Here is a 20,004-nt window from a genome sequence, read left to right on the forward strand (position 1 = left end):
GACTAAATTTCATAAAGATTGGATAAAAACTGTGCCCTCTACTGTCTACACAAACAAATTGTTGATAATTTTTCAATTATTTGACCTAGTAACCTAGTTTTTGACCCCAGATGACCCAAATGCAATCCCAACCCAGATTTTATCAAGATAAACATTCTGACCAAATTTCATAAAGATTGGATGAAAACTGTGACCTCTACTGTCTACACAAACAAATTGTTGACGGACGCACGCACACACGCACACACAACGGACGCCAGACATCACACGGTCACATAAGCTCACCATGTCACTTCGTGACAGGTGAGCTAAAAAGAGGCTCGGAGATTGTTCATAAGGTTTCAGACCATAGCAAAAAAACAAACAAAAAAAAGCTCCCTTCCTTCAGATATTTTTCAACATTATAATATTTTACCTAACTGGCTCCGAGTAAGCCCATGCTAGGTATGGACATAAGCAACCTACATACACAATTTTAATGCAAAACCGCCATCAAAACTATTCACTAGAAACCCATTCCCAATTTTTAACTACATATATTAACAGTATCTTGCCTGCATCCAAAGTCAAGTTATTGAGCTGAAACTGTTTATATTTTTAGTAATAGTTGCTTTGAAATTGATCCAACATACCACAAATACATTTTGTAGGTACATTTCTGATTACCATGCAGACCAAGTTTCATCAGGATTGAGTCATAAATGTGGCTTCTACAATAGTAAGAAGGTTTTCCTAAGATTGCATCCAGTGCCTTTGATTGTTTTATTCTACTCAGATTAAATTTCACAAGATTTTTTCTAGACATACATTCTGACAAGTTTCATTAAGATGGGTAACAAGCTGAGGGTCCAAAACTAGACAGCAAAATTAAGTGTGTGAAAAACAGAATCTACAGTAGATGTGCGTAATATAATTTATTGACAGGTCATGATATATCGGATCTGGCTGAAATCTGATTGAAGTAAATTCCACATTAATGACACCCAAGAAACAGTGACATACAACTCTTCCAATTTTCTTATCAATATGGTCAATTAAAGTCCTGTCTAATAAAATGACTGCTCGGCAAAAATGACCCTTGATCACTCACCTGTGTAAAGGGGCGTGGCCAATTGTTACCCTAACAGCAGAGATTTTTTAAGATAGGTCAATATAAATCTTGTGAACCCTTTTGCAAGGCCCTTTTAAATACAGGGGTATGATTTGCACAAACAAGCAGACAAGTTAGATATGCTATGATGGGACTATTTAATCATCTGTTAAGCTTAGAAATTTTCATACGGTTTTGTTGTTGATGCAGAGCCATGGGCAACTTTGTCTGCTTCTTCACCAGCCTTTCGGTATCTGAAAATTAACAAGTAGTTAATTTTAACATGGATGTGCCAGTCACATACCAGGGTATGAGAGAAGCAATAAAGATAATTGGCATCTGCAAATATATTTTGAAATTAACTCATGCAGGATAAATAATTGACATGGCATGAACATTACTTTTCTAGTTTTCTAGTTTAAACATATCCATATCAGTAGTTTTTGTACAATTTTTGTATCAATTATGGTTTGAGGTTAAAAGGACTTGCTTACAGATTTCTGTTTTTTTTTTAAAATAACATGACATGATTTTTATCACTGATTTATTTGAAATGTTTTGAATAATTATCAAAACAAGTTAAAAGAAAATAAAAGAGCCATTTTGTCACAAAAAATGCCTGGTTAAAGATTTTGATAACAATGATTTGAAAATGATATATTAATCTGTTTTCATAAATGATAGCACAGAAAATAATGAAATAAAAATGGCAATCTGATAAAACCATCTTCAACATGTTAAGATTTATTCATCTAATTAAAAATCAAAGTACTGACAGTACTGCAGGTGTGATGATGCTTTTGAAGAGGATGGATATAAAAGCATCAATTTAAGTTTATCTACATCACCACAATTGTGTATGTGGGTACGTAAATTTTGGGTACGAAAAAAAATTTGGGTACGAAAAAATGATGCCAAAATAAAATGGGTACGAAAAAAAAAAATTGGGTACGAACAAAAATTGGGGTAAAAAAATTTTTGGTACAAAAAAAATATGGGTACAAAAAATAATTGGATACGAAAAACAATTGGGTACGAAAATTTTTGATTACAAAATAAAATTTGGGGGTACGTGGAAGTAGTACCCGTGGGGAACTTGACCCATTCAGCGAAACTGGGAGGCGGGTTACATTCTAGATCAAATCTAAAAATAACTACATTTGGAGTTTTCCTAGCGTTACAGCGTTTGAAGATCCACCTGGCAGTTTAGTGTCTGGTTCCTGTCCCAAACTTCTCGATAAATTTGAAAGAGGACGGGAACCAAGCTGCCTAAATAAGAAAAGACCAAATAGTTTTATTTTAATAAATAAAAATGTTTTAAATTATTCATGCACAATTTGCAATTATGCATAATTTTCTTCGACTGAAACTTATTGAAGTTCTTATGAACCTGCCTGAATATAACTACCAGGCAAATATCAACTTCAAAGGAACAATGGTGTTATCTTTTCAGTGATATGCTGATTACCTGTGCAGGAGGAAAATGAATGCAGACAGATTATGGACTCAAATCCAACCCAGAAACAAGCTACATGTAGGAACTTGCATTCACTGAGTGTTTGTTCACAGTAAAGTGTTCAATGCTGCAACAATATAAATATTATAGCTGGCTCTGGACTCAAACTTATGCATCTTAAAATGATCTTTGAACATGGGGGTCTCAAGAACATTTTCATAATGAATAACTCTGACAGTCAGCCCAGTGTCACCAATCTTTGGGAAACACTTATTCCAACCTTATATGGCTGGTAAGTGAGTGTCTTGTAAATTAAACAAAATTAATAAAGGGTATAAAATTGCGAAAAAAATACTCAGCATGGACATCGTCATCTTGACTATCACAAGATTACCACCTATGATACTTCTTTCATACATGCCATAAATTTTCAGACAAATTCCGGGACATTGCACTCAATTTTCCGGGATATTTGCCGATTTTATGGGACATGTATACATGTACATTAAGCGATATGTAGAGACATATATGCATTTTTGGTACGCATTTTTTTCACATCGTAAATTGCTAAGTTCGAAAGCCTATCGGAAATGCACTAGATCCATTAACGTCACATTAAACATTACTCAACTTGTGTAAAGCACTTGCTCAATTAACCTCCTTTCTCTGCAAAAGATTGAAGGAACAAACACACGATTGGTTCGGAACGTTGATTGCTAGACTGCTCGACAAAAGAAGCTAATTTTGTCGGCGAGAAATTTGTCACTTTATGGCTTCAGGCAGGAAATGGCTTTCCTTTGATGACGTCAAACTGTCAATTCACACAAAGTGCAAATTTTCGGAAGACTTTAACTAACTTTTTGTTAAAGCCACACACCTTGAAATGAAATACATGGCATTGTAAATTTAAGTATAAATTAGAAACATATTTTATCTATGCCAATTAGAATATATCTGGTGGTTACAACGTAGAAATCCGTCATTTTTACGCTTTAAAACTTAAAAATAATCGCGTTTGTCGAAATGGACGTATACGTCTAGAAATCCTACTTTCGGTTTTTAAAGCGGTGCCGTTTGAAAAATAATAAATTACTTGCTAACTAGGCTATATTTAATTTTATCTATGACAATTAGAATATATATGGTGGTTACAAGTTAGAAATCCGTCTTTTTTGCGCTTAAAACTTAAAAATAATCGCGTTTGTTAAAATGGGCGTATCATATAGAAATCCTACTTTCGGTTTTAAAATTAAAATAAAATAATAAATAACTTGCTAACTAGGCTATAGATTTAATGACAATTTTGCACACTTTCAAATTGCATCTATATGTATTGATTAACATGTATTTAATTTCAAGGTATGTGGCTTTAACGATTGCAGATAAAACACTTGCTAACATTAAACTTTGGCTTTAATTATCAAAATAAAGCAAAAGCGAAGTTGAAAAATATGATTACATTAATGCAGGTCTGTTCAAATGAGACGTTTTGCGAACAAAACCTGCTTTTATTTTTTTACTCAACGATGTTTGACTTCAGATGTGTGAACAACTCCTTTGCCCTAAGGTAGAGGGAATTTATAACGTAGTATATTAAAGCCAATTAACAACCATATTAAACAATGCAGCCTTTTCGGTTTGACCGTGAACTTGAGACAATCGATATAACAGGACCGCTGTCAATTGATTGATTTTGCTTTTAAAAGTCAGTGGTCCAGTATAGTTCAAATTAAACTAGACTATTGTCAAGCAATATCAGTCCCCTACCGGCTCCACCATGGTCAGAAATTCCAACATTTTCAGATTTAAAAAATATATATTTGTTACCATAGCAACCGTAATTGTTGACGTAGGAACAAAATAAAATGACGTGCATAATGCCCATATTGCCATCTATCCATGTTCCAAGCTTCGTGAAAAAATATTAAGAACTTTTAAAGTTATCGCAGGATCCAGAAAACCACCATTTTCAGCAGTATTTCTAGTCTATTTGTTGCCATAGCAACCATCATTTTAGACGTAGGAACAAAATGAAATGGCGTGCATAATATCCATGTTGCCATCTATCCATGTACCAAGTTTCATAAAAAAATATTAAGAACATTTAAAGTTATTGCAGGATCCAGAAAAGTGTGACAGACTCACAGACGCACAGAGTGAAAACCATAAGTCCCCTCCGGTCAAACCGGTAGAGGACTAATAAATGCACTAGTGTTGATTTAGGAGACGCTGCGGAATAGTGGGAACACAGATTCGAGATGCAGTTAAGCCTAAGATAAGATAACATGTTTATATGGATTTTGTGAAATCCGGGACATTTGACAGATTTCCGGGACTGCGGGACACGTTCTTCATTTCCAGTACAATCCCGGACAATCCAGGATGTAGGGCATGTATGCTTCTTGACCATGTTTTGACCCCACGTTACCAAGATTTGAATTAGGCTAAGATATAATATTATATTGTTACAAGAAACACAGTGTCTTTTGATGTTTGACATTTGTGCATAGTTTTTTTTAAATCAATCATTATATGGCAAAGTTTTGGCTGAGACATGCCTTTCAAGCTTGTTATTTCTAAATTTTACCTTAGACCTCTTCATGACCTTGACTTTTAAAGAGTGGAGACATTTGTTTTACATGCACAAAATGGTCTTATGATGATTTACATTTGTTCAAAGTAGGTGTTTATTTCACAATTCTGTATATCCAAATGTACATGTCTAAAAACAAATGTGTAAACCATGGAAAAACAGACATTTTTTAAAAAATCTTAGTCATACTCACACGTTACTAAACAATAGGGCCAAGATAGTTCGCTCACCTGAGAGGAGTCGGTTCATTCAATCTTTACCTAATGCCAAACTTGACCTAGATATTGACCAGACAAACATCCTGGTAAAGTTTCATCATTATTGAACCAAAACTCTGGCGTAGGGAGTGTTTTTGTTTTTGTAAGATTTGAAATGGTGACCTATATTTTGAGTTGACCCCCCTTACCAAACATCAAACTTTGCTAACAAGGATTTTGTATAATATAATGAAAATTTGGACAATCTAAGGGCAATAATTATGGCATTAATTATGTGATTTTGCTCAGCATCAAACCTGACTGAGATCTTTTAGCAACTTTGATAAATAATGCTTGAGAAATGTGAATGCTAGAGTGTTTACAAACAAATCTGGACGGACGGACAGCGGGCAAAGACCAATCCTAAAACCTCAACTGAGCAATCAGGTGAGCTAAAAAGTGTGTTTCACCGATCTGAGCCATTTTCCAATGTATAGACTAAGTTTCACGATGATATGGCAAAATATGTGACTTCTATATTGTTCGATCACAAGGTTTCTCTGTATAGTCACATAAGGAAAACTGCCCCACCCCCCTGGCAGCCATGTTAATTGACCCATCGGGACCGTTTGCAAACTCATCTGAGATATATATATAAAACCAATCTTTTCACCAAGTTTCATGATGATTGGGCAAAAAATGTGACTTCTCGAGTTTTCACAAGCATTTTTTTACTATATAAATATAAGAAAACTGCCCCCGCCTGGCAGCCATGTTATTCAACTTACCGGAACCATTTTTCAACTCAACTCTCGTATCAAGGAAACAAATGTTCTGACCAAATTTCATGAAAATTGGGCAAAAAAATGTGACTTCTAGAGTGTTCACATGTTTTCACTATAGACATATAGAGAAAAATGCCCCGTCCACTGGTGGCCATGTTTTTTCACCGATACTATATAAATACAAGAGGGCCATGGGCCCTAAGGCGTTCACCTGAGACCCAAAGGAACTAAAATATTCTGGAAAGGTGGAGTTAAAAGTACTTCATGAAACATAAATATCATCATAAGGTTCACAAGAAGAAATTCGCTCGCCCCTGGAAACCTGCATGCTCTTCAGAGCACCGGAGACATTTTCAAAGTAAATCAAGATATTATAGGAAAGTATATTCTCAGCATGTTTCATTAAAATTGAACTAAAATGTGACTTATAGAGAGTTCACAATGTTTCAATATAGCAATAAAAAAAAATCTGCCACACACCTCACGGTCTTGCTTTTAAACAAACTGGAACTATTTTCAGACTCACCTGTCAATGATATTTTCAATTAAAACAACAATCAACCCTATTTAAAACACAAATCTTTGATAATCACACCAAAACTACCCACCTTACATTCATAAACTGTGTGCCATAACAATTTATGTTCCACTCTTATCAGTCTGAAGGTCTTTGATGTGAGTTTACAGCTGGGGCCTATTTTATGGAACTAAGGGCTTTTAAGCTGCAAGCCTGTTACATCACATTAACAATTCAAGCACAGTCAATAGAAAATTAATTAGTTGCTGAAAAGCAGGTGGATGAATGTGATAATTTGAGAATTATGAGTGAATTTGATGATGGTGTCAAACATAATTCAAGTTATATACAGTTGTTTCTCCCCTAAGTAATTTTCTGTGAAATCAATATTACTACTTTAAATTTTGAGAATATTTAATAAAGGGTTTTCAAAATATATTTGTTGCACTTCATCCCCAACCAATCATAAACATAATAATCCTCTTCAGAAGGGAACAAACAATAAATAAATAATTTTTGGAAATTTAACTGTATATCTTATCGGTAGAATTAATACTCAGAGGACTGCATGGAGATCATGAATCTCATAATAAGCATGAATGTCATTCAACGTGTACATTAGTAATTTCATAGTAGTGTGTAAGCCATTTAAAGCCATGTATTTCAACAGACCGCAACCATTAAGGAACTCGGCCTAAATATCATAACAAGATATCTATAAAAACCAATGTTTTTTTCCAAGTTCCGTGATGATTGGACAAAACATGTGACTTCTAGAGTGGTCACAAGCTTTTTTAAAATACAAATATAAGGAAAAAGACCCCCTGGCGGCCATGTCTTTTTACCGAGATACATATTGAAAAAACTGCCCCACCCCCTGGCGGCCATGTTTTTTCACCGCTCTGGACCAATTTCGAACTCATATGAGATATCAATGAAACCAATGTTTTGACCAAGTTTCTTGATGATTGGGCAAAAAATGTGACTTCTAGAGCGTTCACAAGGTTTCTCTTTAGCCATTTAAGGAATACTGCCTCGCCCCCTGGCGGTCATGTTTTTCAACAAACCGGAACAACTTTTAAACTCAACCAACATATCATTAAGACAAACATTTTGACAAAGTTACATGAATATTGGGCATCAAATGTGACTTCTACAGTGTTCACAAGGTTTTTCTTTTGTTTGACCTGGTGACCTAGGTTTTTTACCCAGCATGACCCAGTTTGAAACTCAGTCGAGGTATCATTAGGACAAATGTTCTGACCAAGTTTCATGAAGATCGGACAAGAAATGTGGCCTCTAGAGTGTTCACAAGGCACAATGTTGACGACGGACGCACGACGGACGACAGACAAAAGGCGATCCCAAAAGCTCACCATGAGCACCTTCTGCTCAGGTGAGCTAATAAGGAAAACAAGAAACACTTAAGATGGGGCAAATTTAACCCAGATGTTTATTTTTTAACAACCTTTGAAACCAATACCACCATTTAATGTTATAAACCAAATATCAAACCCATTGCCCTTGCAATTCAGTGGAAGAACATTTTTTACTATAAGTGTTTTACTATACAAGTCTAGATAAATCATGTGACCCCTGGGGCATGGTCTATTTTGACCAAAGGGAGAATGGTTTGAACAAATTAGGTAAAGGAAAACAACACAAAGTTACAAACAAAACACTTAAGCCCTAACTTTTGTCCTTTCAGAGAACAACATTTTAATTAAAAACAATGTTTTTCAACTTACCATAATTTATTTCAAACTCAGTCTAGTTACAATAAAACAAATTTACTGTAAATATTTGGGGCAAAAAAATGTGTTTGCATTGCATTTGAGCTATTATGGAGTGGAAACAACTGTACTTTTTTATTTTGAATATAATTGACCTTAACCTAATTAGGCACATAAATATTCCTAAGCTAGGTCTACATGCAAGTTTGTTATATCCAACATTTTACTGTGTTGTAAACCGATGATATACTCACAAGTGTTTTACATTTGCATTGCCAGATATAATTTTTTATACATGAATGCTGATAATGAATGAAAGAGTATGGCAAGCGGTTCGACACCATAATCCCAAGAACCTAGGTTTCTCATGAGAACCTAGGTTCTCAGAATGAGAACCTAGGTTCTCGCTTGAAGATTGCACATGGCTTTAAGAAACCAAGTTTTCAATGAGAACCTATGTTTTTATGAGAACCTAGGTTCTCGTATGAATACCTAGGTTCTCATGAGAACCTAGGTTCTCAGAATGGGAACCTAGGTTCTCATGAGAAACCTAGTTTCTTGCGGTTCGACGCATAATCCCAAGAAACTAGGTTTCACATGAGAACCTAGGTTCTCAGAATGATAACCTAGGTTCTCACTTGAAGATTGCACATGGCTTCAAGAATCCAAGTTTTCAAATGAGAACCTAGGTTTTCATGAGAACCTAGGTCCTCATGAGAACCTAGGTTCTCATTTGAAAACCTAGGTTCTCACGAGAATCTAGGTTCTCAGAATGAGAACCTAGGTCTTCATGAGAAACCTAGTTTCTTGCGGTTCGCCGCATGATCCCAAGAAACTAGGTTTCTCATGAGAACCTAGGTTCTCAGAATGAGACCTAGGTTCTTGCTTGAAGATTGCACATGGCTTCAAGAACCCAAGTTTTCAAATGAGAACCTAGGTTTTCATGAGACCCTATGTTTTCATTTGAAAACCTATGTTCTCATGAGCAACCTAGTTTCTTGGGATTATGCGTCGAACCACTCGCCATAAAAGAGCCCTTGTAATAAATTATATTTGATTATAAAAGCTCAGCATATATGGCTTTTGCCTTCAAAAACTAAACAAAACAGAACAAGAAAAATGAACAAAAGATGCAGAAGTGTAAGCAATATTGTGGAGGTAAGCAACAAAATGTTTGATAGCGTCTTAACATGACGCGAAATAGGATATGTGAGATAGGAAATGTGATACCTGGCATCAGTCTCCTGATTGGTTCCAGCCCTGGTAAATAGGGCTCTTTTTGTTCGAAAGTTAGATTGTCCACTATGTTAACCATTTAAGTAGCAATTAAAAGACATGCACAACATATATACATAAAAAGTGCCAAGGTTAGCTGACCTGTAAACAGTGTTTTTTATTTTGTGCAAAAAGTTTATTTTAACATTTACCAGTTGTGACCCCAGGGACATCATCTTAACAAGCAGTCAACAGACCTTAAAACTTCTTATCAGGGAATCCACAAGGTCATGTTTTCACAATCCCGAATTATTTTTCAACTCGGCTGAGATATCATTAAAACGCAATTGTTGAATTTTGTGAGTATGTTGCATAATGAGTTTGACTTCTACCATGTAGAAAAGGTATAACTACATGTATTACCATATAACGCAAATTGATATGAGATTTTATAAGGTTTCACAGTTATTACGACCAACAACCTCCTCCATACAGCTGTTTATTTCAAATGATATAACTTGTATTTGTGTATAAAATTCTGGGCAAAATTGATGATTTACTATTGCTATATAGTAAAATTTGCATTCATCTCTGGTAGCCATGTATTTAGGCCATGAACTCAGCCAAAAATCAAGAGAACGAATGTTGTGAGCAAGTTTCATGAATATTTATAACAAGATAAACATTCTGACCAAATTTAATAAAGATTGGATGAAAACTGTGACCTGTATTGTCTTCACAAGGTTTTTCTAATAGTTGACCAATTGACCTTGTTTTTAACCCCAGGTGACCCAAATACAATCCCAACCCAGATTTTATCAAGACAAACATTCTGACCTAATTTCATAAAGATTGGATAAAAACTATGACCTCTATTGTCTACCCAAGGTTTTTCAATTATTTGACCTAGTGACCTAGTTTTTGACACAAGATGACCCAAATACAATCCCAACCCAGATTACATCAAAATAAACATTCTGACCAAATTTCTAAAACATTGGATGAAAACTCTATTGTCTATATAAGGTTTTGCTATTATTTCACCTAGACACCTAGTTTTTGACCTAGTGACCTAGTTTTTGACCCCAGATGACCCAAATACAATCCCAACCTAGATTTTATCAAGACAAACATTCTGACTAAATTTCATAAAGATTGGATGAAAACTGTGCCCTCTACTGTCTACACAAACAAATTGTTGATAATTTTTCAATTATTTGACCTAGTAACCTAGTTTTTGACCCCAGATGACCCAAATGCAATCCCAACCCAGATTTTATCAAGATAAACATTCTGACCAAATTTCATAAAGATTGGATGAAAACTGTGACCTCTACTGTCTACACAAACAAATTGTTGACGGACGCACGCACACACGCACACACAACGGACGCCAGACATCACACGGTCACATAAGCTCACCATGTCACTTCGTGACAGGTGAGCTAAAAAGAGGCTCGGAGATTGTTCATAAGGTTTCAGACCATAGCAAAAAAACAAACAAAAAAAAGCTCCCTTCCTTCAGATATTTTTCAACATTATAATATTTTACCTAACTGGCTCCGAGTAAGCCCATGCTAGGTATGGACATAAGCAACCTACATACACAATTTTAATGCAAAACCGCCATCAAAACTATTCACTAGAAACCCATTCCCAATTTTTAACTACATATATTAACAGTATCTTGCCTGCATCCAAAGTCAAGTTATTGAGCTGAAACTGTTTATATTTTTAGTAATAGTTGCTTTGAAATTGATCCAACATACCACAAATACATTTTGTAGGTACATTTCTGATTACCATGCAGACCAAGTTTCATCAGGATTGAGTCATAAATGTGGCTTCTACAATAGTAAGAAGGTTTTCCTAAGATTGCATCCAGTGCCTTTGATTGTTTTATTCTACTCAGATTAAATTTCACAAGATTTTTTCTAGACATACATTCTGACAAGTTTCATTAAGATGGGTAATAAGCTGAGGGTCCAAAACTAGACAGCAAAATTAAGTGTGTGAAAAACAGAATCTACAGTAGATGTGCGTAATATAATTTATTGACAGGTCATGATATATCGGATCTGGCTGAAATCTGATTGAAGTAAATTCCACATTAATGACACCCAAGAAACAGTGACATACAACTCTTCCAATTTTCTTATCAATATGGTCAATTAAAGTCCTGTCTAATAAAATGACTGCTCGGCAAAAATGACCCTTGATCACTCACCTGTGTAAAGGGGCGTGGCCAATTGTTACCCTAACAGCAGAGATTTTTTAAGATAGGTCAATATAAATCTTGTGAACCCTTTTGCAAGGCCCTTTTAAATACAGGGGCATGATTTGCACAAACAAGCAGACAAGTTAGATATGCTATGATGGGACTATTTAATCATCTGTTAAGCTTAGAAATTTTCATACGGTTTTGTTGTTGCCGCAGAGCCATGGGCAACTTTGTCTGCTTCTTCACTAGCCTTTCGGTATCTGAAAATTAACAAGTAGTTAATTTTAACATGGATGTGCCAGTCACATACCAGGGTATGAGAGAAGCAATAAAGATAATTGGCATCTGCAAATATATTTTGAAATTAACTCATGCAGGATAAATAATTGACATGGCATGAACATTACTTTTCTAGTTTTCTAGTTTAAACATATCCATATCAGTAGTTTTTGTACAATTTTGGTATCAATTATGGTTTGAGGTTAAAAGGACTTGCTTACAGATTTCTGTTTTTTGGAAAAATAACATGACATGATTTTTATCACTGATTTATTTGAAATGTTTTGAATAATTATCAAAACAAGTTAAAAGAAAATAAAAGAGCCATTTTGTCACAAAAAATGCCTGGTTAAAGATTTTGATAACAATGATTTGAAAATGATATATTAATCTGTTTTCATAAATGATAGCACAGAAAATAATGAAATAAAAATGGCAATCTGATAAAACCATCTTCAACATGTTAAGATTTATTCATCTAATTAAAAATCAAAGTACTGACAGTACTGCAGGTGTGATGATGCTTTTGAAGAGGATGGATATAAAAGCATCAATTTAAGTTTATCTACATCACCACAATTGTGTATGTGGGTACGTAAATTTTGGGTACGAAAAAAAATTTGGGTACGAAAAAATGATGCCAAAATAAAATGGGTACGAAAAAAAAAAAAATTGGGTACGAACAAAAATTGGGGTAAAAAAATTTTTGGTACAAAAAAAATATGGGTACAAAAAATAATTGGATACGAAAAACAATTGGGTACGAAAATTTTTGATTACAAAATAAAATTTGGGGGTACGTGGAAGTAGTACCCGTGGGGAACTTGACCCATTCAGCGAAACTGGGAGGCGGGTTACATTCTAGATCAAATCTAAAAATAACTACATTTGGAGTTTTCCTAGCGTTACAGCGTTTGAAGATCCACCTGGCAGTTTAGTGTCTGGTTCCTGTCCCAAACTTCTCGATAAATTTGAAAGAGGACGGGAACCAAGCTGCCTTTACCTTTATCAATGATAATCAGTGAGTTATGCCGATTGAGAAAATTCAGCTAACTCAATCGGACTGGCTCGGTCTTTTACATAGGTCGTCATTAAGAAGAATTTTTTCATGGTATGATAACTTAGACGAGCTGCCTCGCTGAAGCAGCATTGTCAAAAACTAATGTGTAATCTCAAGAAGGGTCTGCAGTATGTCAGAAAAATACCTCCAGCCAAACTCAAGTAAATGAACTGGACCTTTTTTCTTTTCAGCATTTGGGACACTGACATATATCCACCTGGCCCATATGCAATCCCAAGCTCAGCCTATATGGCAGCTTACTACACATAAATTTCAGTGAGAAACCTCTATCCAAACTCAAGTTATTCAGCAGAAAGTGTTCTTCTATTTTGTATAATCAGTGACCTTTACCTAATACTGGCCACACATTCACTACCAAGCTAAGTCTTTAGGTAAGCTATTGACAAACATAATATCAGTGTAAGTCTCATTCCAAACCTAAGATATTGAGAAGAAACCATGGTTACATTTTTAATCAAAGCGCTGAAGGCACTGAAGATGTTCGCTATTGCATAATTTAACACGCAATTCATTTTTGAAAATCAATCGCAAGTTTGAAATGAACACACGCCATTCAACTTTATAAAGTGTGTGTCATAGCGCACGGGTCGAGTTTTGTGTGCACTTTTTATCAGCCTTATTATTTCATAGAAATAACTCAGACAAAATAAAAACAACATGCTTTTTGGAAGTTCTGAAAGCATAGAAAGTATGATAAAAATGGTAATGATAACTTAAAATAAAGAAAATTTGCAGTCACCATCATATTAAAGGAATATTTTTTTCTAATATCAAATGACTATCACACCAAGAATATAAATTCATAATGAAAGTTCTGTGTACAAAACTTTTGATTTTTGACACCATATACAAATTCAAAATATACAACAATCTTCGTATCTTGTATATGGAGGAATAAAAGTATATAAACATTGCTGTTTATGCTTTACTTATTACCCGTGCAGTTCACACGGTGTCAACAACGCTAACATAAACATAGGTATAGAGCACTAATGCGCTTTTAGGCGTAGCTGTTTCAGTTTTCATCTTAGTGACTTTTACATAACGCCAACAGACACGCATGAATATTTTCGAATATTTAATAAGCTGATTCGAGATACAACCTCTGAATTTTTGCTACATCACTGCGTATGTGCTCAATTCAAAGGATGTAGCACTGTTCAGTGTAAGGAATTCCGGACTACACACTGTATGCTCAAACGACACAAATTGTGGCCCTGTTACAATTACGCGTTACAATCCATCTCGCAGAATTTCACTTTCGCCTCCAAGATGAGAAAACAATCATTAGCGAAATAGTATAGTGTCACGACAAGAGAAAATCGTTTAATTATCATACCACAATGTTTGCCGTACTTGGTCAGCACGTCTGGAAATCATTCCTTAATGTGTGGATAGGCTGCCATTATAAACAAGTTTGCTATTTTCAATTCAATTTTGTATCAAAAAGCATTGTTCTTAAATGTGGCATTTTCAATTCGCAATGAGATTTGTAATGACCCTCGTCATGCGAAAATGGGTCTTATTCCATATGCGCCCATCATATAAATAGCCCACTCAGCTATCTCTCCTTCTGGTAAGGAGAAACATAACATATTGAGTGATTTTAAAGCGAACAGCATCGCCTATGGCCTGACTGCGCAAAAGCACATGTTGGGTTTAACAAACGCTTGCCGAAACGCATAAGACCCATTTTCGCATGACGGCGCTATTGACGTGTGATTTAAATGTGTCGAAAGAAAACCGCGTTTAAATAAAATATAAACATACGATATATTTCGATAGTGAAGAAAGATACTCATAACAAGGCATATGAGGACAAATATGAAGTGCTCTACCGTAGTATATATTTTATTTACTCACACTAATGTGTGGTTTGACAATGCTAACACACATTTCATGCGGTGAATATGCAGCTTACAAGTGAAAAACACAACACAATAGTTTAACTTTTGTTTAATTGTATTAAATTATTTAGAAAAGTAAATTGCTAATTTTATTTCAAAGTCAGCGTATACGCCGACTACATTTTTAAAAGACATTTATTGTTATAAATATATTTAATATAATATATTAAGTTGTTTTCGGTTTTAGCGATTAAAAAGCATTTTCGAGGTTGCCTATAGTATGCCTGTAGTAATTGATGAACTCATATCCAACTGTCTATGTATTGAGAACTGTGAATATAAACAAGCTTAACCTTCTACTAACCTTCTACTATTGCATTCGTATTATTATTATAAATTGTTTGTTATATTCGGGTTTAGCAATAATGAAACTTTTTTTGTCTATCGTATCGCTGAAGTTATTGTTGAACTTATGTTCAACGTTTTATTAATTGAGAATATAAATAAGCGTCAACTTTTTCCCGAATCTCTCAATTTACGACCTGCACTACGTCATTGAGTTGTATGCGAGAGCGTAACCTATTGCGTTGTTATAACCCGTAAACTTTCCTTTGTTTATCGACAGGCGCATCTATTAATAGCCTAATATCATGAATGCCAAAACAACCGGGAAAAAGAACCACGTGACCAAATAGGACGCAAAACGCAAATACCATGCGACTACGACTTTTATTATGTAAGAACGCTCCGCAAATCCTTTGAAGTCGGAGCCTTGTGATTGCTATTACATAAATAATTGACCTCTAACTGAAGTAAGCAAAGGAAACGCAGCAACTAATTGACCAATTCCTTCTATGTGCGAAGGCAGAATGAATTTTACTAATGTATGGTTTGCCTATTATAACACACATTATAATGCGGTAAATATGCGACTAACAAGTAAAAAACACTATAATTAAACTTTTGTTTTGAATTAAGTTATTTAGAAAACATTATTCCAAACCTTATTTCAAAACAGCAAGACTACATTTTTTAGAGAATATTATTGTTATATTTAAATGTTTTTTAACAATTTCAGCGATAATGAAACATTGTTGTATGTTGTCTATCGTATCCCAGTAATAATTGTTGAACTCGTGGTCAACGTATTATTAATTGAGACCTGTGAATATAAACAAGCGTAACCTTATACTACTGCGTTATTCTCACACGGACTCCCCTTTGTTTATAGCCAGCCTCAGAGTTATGAATGAGCTGAGCGAAAATACTACGTCACGCACACGCAGCAGAAAGTGAACTATTTTAATCATTCATAAACAATCTCCTCCGCGACACGTACAATACGATCATTGTTTATTGATTCTTTTCTATAAAACACCGTTCGAAAATATTGAATGTAACACGATATTAATATAATGTTTCCATTTGTGAATACACATAATTGAAGAACTCAAACCTCTTGCATAAATTATACAACTCTTTCTTGCACGGATACGCAACGGGTATTGGGTTAATCATACCTAGGCCGTATCGACCTGAATTTCACACTAAGCACTTTAGACGGGCGCTAAAGCGCCCATCTAAAAACCTTGACCTTTACCTGAAGAGCTCAATATGAAATCCCTAGTAGGTTTCCATACATGTAAGCTAGTTACACACAAAATATAAATGCAATGCTTCCATACAAATTAAAGTTATTAGGCGGATTTTTTTCCTATTATAAGTAAAAGTAACATTGTCGGACTATACCTAAATACATGAAGATTGGTTAATGCAAACTAAAGTTATTAACCAAAAACAACAATTATAGAGCAGACAACTATGGAACGGTATTAAGGTAAAAATAACATCATTTGTGGTTAAATATTTACATTATGACTGATGTTTATTCTAATATGCTTCATGACAATTCCAACATGCTTGTTGTCTATTCGTTTATACTTGATGATTGTTGCAACATTACATCATTCATGGTGAATATTTACATTATGCCTGATGTTTATTCTAATATGCTTCATGACAATTCTAACATGCTTGTTGTATTTTCGGTTATACTTGATGATTGATGCAACATGCTTGGTGACTATCCAATGTTTGTGTGTTCATTATTCCTGAAACCAGTCATAATCGGTTTTGCAACTAAGCGTCATTAACAACAGCAGTTAGCAACAGGCAGTAAGCAGAATGCAACTAAGCAGAATGCAAGTTACCAAATTATGACAGCAGATGGTGCACGTTTATTTTCCATATGTTGAATAAATTACTTTTCGGAAAAAGAGAAAACATCCGAACCATTTTGACTACTATACTCGATAAGCTGAATTAGTTCCCTTTGTTTTATAATCTCCATTAAACAAAATATGTTTATTATTGCCATTAAGACCAGCATACCAATATACATGTATTTTATTCAGGACATAACGGAGCTGATGTGTTGGTGATGCTGGTTTTGACACCCGACGCATATAAATTTATGAATGAAAGGCTTCTTGAAAGTTGACGTCGATCTCTGTTACCAGAAAAATTCCCGCGCACGGATTGTTTACAATTAATTAAGTGCACAACTACTGGAATTGACCTTTCGACAGCGAGAGTGAAGCCACGCCCACCGATTTCAAGGGGGGTCACTCCGCCGAAGTCCGTCATAAAAATGGCTACGCGAATCGGCCGCATAAGTGAACCAAAAAGGCCTCATGGTATACCAGAAAGGCCATACAATAGTTTTTATTATCATTGAATAGTGGTGCTGAATATAATTATCATATCTATTAAATAGTCAAAACTTTTTTATTAGTCTACTTAAAAGCCGTTAAATTTATCATCAAAGTCGGCAAAATTATCGCCAATTATCGCATACAGTATGAATTGTTCGTTAGTCACAATATTTTTCCTTGAGTAATAGATGTTTCAGTTTTTTAATTAAAAGCCGTTAATTTTTGCAACCGATGGCAACATCGCAAATGTGGCACAGGTAAGTAAATTTATTATAATAGAAGACGAAGAACGTTTTTATTGAAATCCGATATAACACATATCTACAATGCGTTTGGTCAAAATGACCCATGCGCATTGTTATAATCGTATAACAAAGTCAAAGTCGTCAAAAAAGTAACATACACAATATATTATTATATATTATTATTTCCTCGAAAACTATCTTCTGCAATGTTTAAAATATAAAAAGTTGAAAGAATTTTCATGTACAAAAAAAACTCGCTAATCAGACCGGGTTTTCAAAGGGTCATTCACAGTTTGCGGCATCTGTTTTGATAACGGATTAGTAGAAAGCCCACATATGGTGTAAAATGACACTTATTGGCCCCTATTGATAATTACTTGCGCATTTGAAAATAGTTTCTTAACTTACATTAAATTTGGAAGACTTAAACCGAAAGAAATAAAAAATGTTTTATTCTATGTGATATTATTAAAAATAATAACTGATTGTCTTTATTATTACGATTTCATTAGCATTAAAAAAATCTAGCAAAGTTTATAATGTCTTATTTATTTGCCGACTGCATTAGAATGTCAAATTTATTTAACGTTGGCCACCTTTGAAAAATGGTTTTAAATGTTCCTTTCTAATTTGTCTATATAGAGGATAAACAAGTACAAAGTTATACTCTTTTTTATAACGTGTCCGTTGCAAAACTTACATTTTCTATTTTCGCGTAGTATCTTATTATAACGACTGTGTTTTGCTTTCGGGCGATCGCTTAATATGTTGAGATTAAGCTGTTCGTGTGGACGACCACAAAGACGAATCCAACGTTTGAATTTTTCAAGATTAGTACCCGGTTGAGGGAACGGAAAAAACGTACTTCCATCTTTTAACCGTTCTGGATACCTTGTGTCTGAATAACAAGTGCCATAACAGCACCTTTCAACCATTTTCTTTGTTTAAAACACAGAATTACGTATAAGCTTATGTGTCGGACAACGGCGAGTTTGACGGACAAAATGGCGGATAGTAACGGGCCTAATCTATGCTGTAATCTGATTGGTTAATAAGCCTGTCAATCAATCGGCTGTCGAAAGGTCAATTGGCATAGCGTTTTTTTAAGCTGTTTGTCCAGCGCGTGTGCTGGGAAAACAGGGCTTAATGTATTTTTTTGTTCAGCTCTATTATATCAATATCAAATCTGTATGAAAAAATGTCGGTGAACATCAATCCGGTGTTATTTTTTGAAAATATTGAGGCGTTCATTAATTATGGATCTAAAATGGAGATATAATCGGCATATAAAAAAAACATCGGGCATATTGCATATTAGTTCGGAGACATGAAAATATTTCGAAAGAAAGCAATAAGAGGTTCCATTTTATATGAGCACGATTACGCTCTTACTTCTTGTATATACTTGACTCTTATGAATCTTGGAAAATACCTAGGGTTTTATTTTGCTTAATCTAAATTAAGTCATGCATCTATATGTACTTTAAGCAGCATAGCATGATTTCCAAATGACCAACAGCTCTTTCATATGTGAAAGAGATTGACATGAAATACCTACCCATCTATAATAAAGTTTATATGTGCACTTCAATATTATAGTTTTATAGCATTTTACGTGGTGCAATATAAGTGTAGTAAATTTGAAATTATGTAATGGATTTCCTCTCAACATACACGCAGAGTTCCAGAAAACTTTTTCAGAAAAATCTTGGTTTACACTCTATTTAAAAATTCAGCCTTAAAGTGTATTATTAATTCCTTTTTACCGGTAAGTATAATTTTTGGCACATTAGCATTTAGGTTTATAGTCTAAGAAGAGCTCATGACAATTGCCGGGTTACGGCAGACTTTTTGCGAAAAAAAGACCAGATAATGGAAACATTTGGCTTTTCGACTGTTTTAAAGATGGTCTGTAATTCATAATAACATTAAAGTGCTGTTATTTCATAATTTTAATGAGGGCCTAGACAAGTGAGAACTCATTGATGAAATGTTTACATTATATGCATTGATATCTAGTTTTATGCATGA

The 20,004-nt window shown here is 34.6% G+C and overlaps 1 protein-coding gene across 2 annotated transcripts in view; it reads right to left on the reverse strand.

Moving 5' to 3' along the window:
• Nucleotides 1–132: 132 nt before the first annotated feature.
• LOC127876891 (LON peptidase N-terminal domain and RING finger protein 1-like) overlaps nt 133–20,004 on the reverse strand; it is a 153,020-nt gene continuing 133,148 nt past the window's right edge. The window contains exon 12 of one of the 2 annotated variants that reach the window (XR_008048136.1): nt 133–194. The gene's annotated coding sequence lies outside the window, so the exon portion shown is untranslated. Of the gene's footprint in view, nt 195–10,855; nt 10,918–20,004 lie in introns of those variants that run through there. The other variant, XR_008048137.1, reaches the window with a different exon arrangement.

This window comes from Dreissena polymorpha, chromosome 4 (assembly GCF_020536995.1).
Source record: "Dreissena polymorpha isolate Duluth1 chromosome 4, UMN_Dpol_1.0, whole genome shotgun sequence".
In the NCBI taxonomy this organism is placed as follows: Eukaryota; Metazoa; Mollusca; class Bivalvia; order Myida; family Dreissenidae; genus Dreissena; species Dreissena polymorpha.